Here is a 5,099-nt window from a genome sequence, read left to right as displayed (position 1 = left end):
GACAAAAACAATAACAAGTATAGAAATAAATACGCGGAAGTGAATAAGGTACAAGGATCAACTTTGATATTCATACTTAGATAAAGAGTTTTTTACACAATTTCTTGAAGACACCAGCAAAAATACACAAAAAGTAAAAAGAAAACTACTGGCATTGCCATCACGCACTTCAGCACCCTTGTTATCTCGCCCTTCAATGACGTCACCACCTTGACCATCAACACCATCTACATCTCGGCCTCCAACATCCTCACCATCCTCACTCTAAGGGTAAGTGGAATCATACCAGGCATCATCCTCAAGCCGATCTACGCCCTCCTTCTCATCCTCCTCACCAAGTTGAGGCGTAGCAAGATCATAATCACAAGCGAGCCGAGCCTCGCGAGCCTTGACTCAAGCATCCTCGAGAGTCGTTCCCAAAATAGTGCCCGCTATATGTAAATTGCAGAGCACGTCCAGCTGGGCTTCATCATGGATCCACTCCTCGTACAACTCCCACATCCACAGATCTCCTTTTGCAAGGTCGAAGGTCCTCATCACTGGGCTAAGGTTCGTCCTCCTTGTCAATGAGAAAAAATAAGGGTGTAGCAGAGGTTGCAATAGCCAGAATATGGGTGGGGGCAGAGGTTGCAACAATTGGAATTGGGGCACATATAGAAGTTGCAACAATCGGAGCAGGGGCAGAGATTAGAGGTGTATCGGTCCTTCTCCTCCGGAACGATGCACGGGGGTCCTATACCTCATCGCGGTCCCTCTAATAGAACCTAGAGAAAAACAAAAAGGAAGAGAGCAGTAAAAACAATGAACACAACCATAAAATGACATCGAAGGGAAGAAAGAGATTACATGTTGAGGGGAGAGCCGGTTTGAACTTCTGGAACAAGCTCGGTCCGTCAAGGATCCCTACTGTATAGGGGAGGATCCGCCTAACCCAGTAGGCGAGATGCGCCACCAATTGGAGAGGTCGATTAGTAGTTGTAGAAACAGAAGATTTAATTAGTCGGCCCACAACAAAAAGAGTTTTAGAGAAAAGAAGAAACACAACAGCACGAATACTTACGGGTAGGGTTCTAGGTCCCAGGAAGCCAGCGACATCAGACACTACGGCCTCAGTCTTGACAAAGAAATAGTCAAGCTAGAAATGTTGAATACTCTTGTCATCCATCCTCACCACCAAGCACTTTCCCCCATGGTGGTGAAGGATTAGTAACGTTCCTTGATAGAAATGGGGGAGAAAAGGTGCACCTAAGTGGCGTACCGTGACCTCAACTTCGACTAATTCAGCAAACTTCGTCAATATCTTGATCACCTTAAAAATATAGGGGGCAAGATGTGTAGGACACATGTTATAGTGGCGGCAAAACTCTTCCACCAGTAGTAGGAAGGGGAACGAATAGCCGATGGTGAATGGATAGGCGTAGAGGGCGCACTATCCCGGATGGTGAACCCGTACTTCAGCATCACCCGTAGGAACTAACTCCATGTGGTCGATAAGGCTGAACTTAGTCTTAAACTCATCTAAGCACTCAACCATCATAATGGATTGAAACCTCTCAGTCACCACTTCCAGTGGCTAGTGAAATTGGATTTGGCATCAGGGTATCAAGGTACAATATCCTCCATAGAGTGGAGGGTTTCCTCCCTAGTGGCGGCAATTGCATCTTCCCCCTGAGCAGGGAACACGACGGTCAAAGGAGCAGAATAATCTTCCACACTGGCATCACAAGAAATGTTTGACATTGTTATGGAGATTAAGAAGAAGATAGAAGAAGAAATCAAAAGTGTAGTAAAATATTATGAAGAAGGAAAGGGAATTCCAAAGGAGAAGTAAAGAGAGTATAAAATTTTGAATTTCAAAAAAGCCTCTCCTATTTATAGAGTTTGAAGCACCAGAATCGAAACGGTTCGCCATAATTGGCACAAAGATCGAAATGGCGTAGCCAATCAAAGGTCACACGAGAATCGACGCAATGCATCGAGAATCAACATTATCATGACGCATGACGTCATGACGTCACTTCTTCTCTTGGATCAAATGGTTCTAACAAGTCACCCGGGAAATCCAAAGGCTTAAAATATGCGTCCTACAGAGAGCCACATCACCTGCTTGCACAAACAGAGACAATCGATGTTATCTATTCAGTGAGCTCAACCACGAAGACGGCCATGAACGACATTGTCCACTCATTAAACTCGGCCATGAAGATGACCTCAACAAGCGAAGGGATTAACTATATGTGCCAAAATTACCCTAGTTATGTTAGGGCCAAATCAATATTAGGAGGACCTTCAAAGGTCATCGCGCGTCATCGGCATGAGTTCGGAAAATAACGAAGGCAAGGTCGAGGAGTCAACAGAGACCGAGGTCGAGGAAAAGCACTCTCCTTAAATGGAGCAGTAACGGCTAGTTTAAGGAATAAGACTTTAAAGAGAATATTCCAGCGAATATTCTCGAAATCTGTAATGTTAGAATTTTGTGGCACATGTCCTTTTATAAATAAAAAGAGACATAGTTATTGAAGGGGATTGGACACTCATTGTAAGAAAGAACATTGTGTCACTCTCTAAAGATTCTTACTTTAGATACATACAAAATATACCTTTTTTCTCATATATGATTCTAACTTTTATCCGAAATTCCAAGAATAATACGAATATTCAAAGGTTTATCAATCAATTATCATTGTTAGGAGGAATATCATCAAATCCAACCCTTTTTAGGTTACTCCATTTGTATTTATTTACCTTAATGTTCCATTATATTTCATTTATTACTATTGAATGCTATCTTCTTTTTTCTTGGTGTCGCGCCCCTTTTTCTCGTGAAATCGGGTTTTGACATTGATAACTCTTTTAAGGAAGGGTTTTAAAAGAGAGAGTCGTCACCTAACAGATTAAGGTGCGTTAGGGCACCTATTTGCAGGTAGCTCTGTTTAACTAGTTTGCGTCACCAAAGATTGGGTAAGGGCTCGAAATTACCTCGAAGAGAAGGTGTTAGGCACTCTTCGAGGTCCACAGTTGTGGGTCCCGACCGAACTGAATTCTATGAATTAGTCTATGTTATCAAAGATACGGAAACAAAGGGATCTGGGGAGTTCATTATTAAACATAAATAATCGATGAAAGATAAGGTGGGGGGCTAAGTTTTTAGCCTAAAAGATCACCCCGTGAAACATAAATAATACTTCGTAACTCCCTCAAGATGGGGTGTTACTCATATTATTCAACGGGCACAAACTATCATCTCCTGCTACCCCATTACTATCTTTATGTTGTTACCTAAAGCGCACTAGTTGATTCTAAACCGTACCCTATGCGTGCACTACCCATCCCATGCCTATGGTCCAGGAGGCATTTAGACCTCTATATTTCGGATGGTTCTAGACTTAACTTAGGTTGATCAAAATGATAAAAAAAGGTGACATACAAAAACAAGTTGGACTTTCATGTAAAAGCAAATAAGAGCTCAAATTAGCCTCCACATTTAGGCAGCAAATGCACGCAACAAATTAGGCGTTTGACAGTTTCAACAGTTAAGGTTGTTAGGTCCTATAGGCATGATCTCTAGGTGATTCTGGATTCTAATCATACTGGCAGTTATGCAAAGTAATTCCTAAGTGATTGTATGGTTGCCTACTGATTATAAGTATAAACGGTTAAACCTATAGGCATGCTATCTAGGTGATTTACTTAGTGTTAGGCAGTGACAAGTAACGTGAGATATTCAGAATTACTCAGTTGTTCCTATAGGCATGCTTTCTAATGGCGTTCAATGAGGCAGTGTTTTAAAGCCTAATTTTAGTGCTTAACACAGATGGTGATCATCCTATAGACATGATTCCTACCCTTGATGATTAAAACTGGTTTTAGTTCCTATAGGCATGCATACTAAATGGACAAGTACGGCACTAGCATATCAATCAATTAAGAACCCTATAGGCATGATTTCTAAAGAGGCTGATTCGAATATACTGCAATGCAAATTGAACTTTGGTTTGTCTAATCATGTAAAGCAAACTAGGCAGGATATTCATATTTGAGCCAAAGTAAACCCCTATAGGCGGGTTATCTAACATACAATAGCAGAATACATTTTTAATAAATAGACACCTATAGGCAGGTTATCTAACACAATAGCAGAATGAGCAAAGTAAACACCTATAGGCAGGATTTCTACCCATTCTCATGCAAACGTTAAAAATAAACCTAATTTTCCCAATTCACTATTGCCCCAATTGTTATTATAAATAATTATTACAGACCACAATCGAATGAATGAATTACAAAGTAAGTAACTATTGAGAGCCTACAACGGGGCCAAGTAACTACAGAGATCCGGAGTTTCCTTGATTTGGTGGGGTATTACCGTCGATTTGTTGAGGGAATTTCATCTATTGCAGCACCTATGACCAGGCTGACCCAGAAGGGTGCTCCGTTCAGGTGGACAGAAGAGTGTGAGGAGAGCTTTCAGAAGCTCAAGACAGCTTTGACTACAGCCCCAGTATTGGTATTGCCTTCAGGTTCGGGGTCTTATACACTTTATTGTGATGCGTCGCGAGTTGGCCTCGGCGTGGTGTTGAATGCGGGATCGTAGGGTGATTTCCTACGCGTCCAGACAGCTGAAGGTGCATGAAAAGAACTATCATGTCCACGACCTTGAGCCAGAAGCTATTGTTCGTGCCTTGAAGATTTGGAGGCACTATTTGTACGGTGTCCCTTGTGTGATCTACACAGATCACCGGAGTTTGCAGCAACTGTTCAAGCAGAAGGATCTTAATTTGCGTCAGAGGAGGTGGTTAGAGTTGCTTAAGGATTATGATATCACTATTTTGTACCATCCGGGGAAGGCCAATGTGGTGGCCGATGCATAGAGTCACCGGGCAGAGAGTTTGGGGAGTTTAGCTTATCTACCGGCATTAGAGAGGCCCATGGCGTTAGATGTTTAGGCCTTAGCCAGCAAGTTTGTGAGATTGGATATTTCTAAGCCTAGTCGGGTATTGGCTTGTGTGGTTTCTCGGTCTTCTCTTTATGATCGTATCAGGGAGCATCAGTATGATGACCCCCATCTGTTTGTCCTTAAGGGTACTGTTCCGCACGGT

This window comes from Nicotiana attenuata, unplaced genomic scaffold (genome assembly GCF_001879085.1).
Source record: "Nicotiana attenuata strain UT unplaced genomic scaffold, NIATTr2, whole genome shotgun sequence".
Taxonomy (NCBI): domain Eukaryota; kingdom Viridiplantae; phylum Streptophyta; class Magnoliopsida; order Solanales; family Solanaceae; genus Nicotiana; species Nicotiana attenuata.
This window is presented reverse-complemented; position numbering follows the sequence as displayed.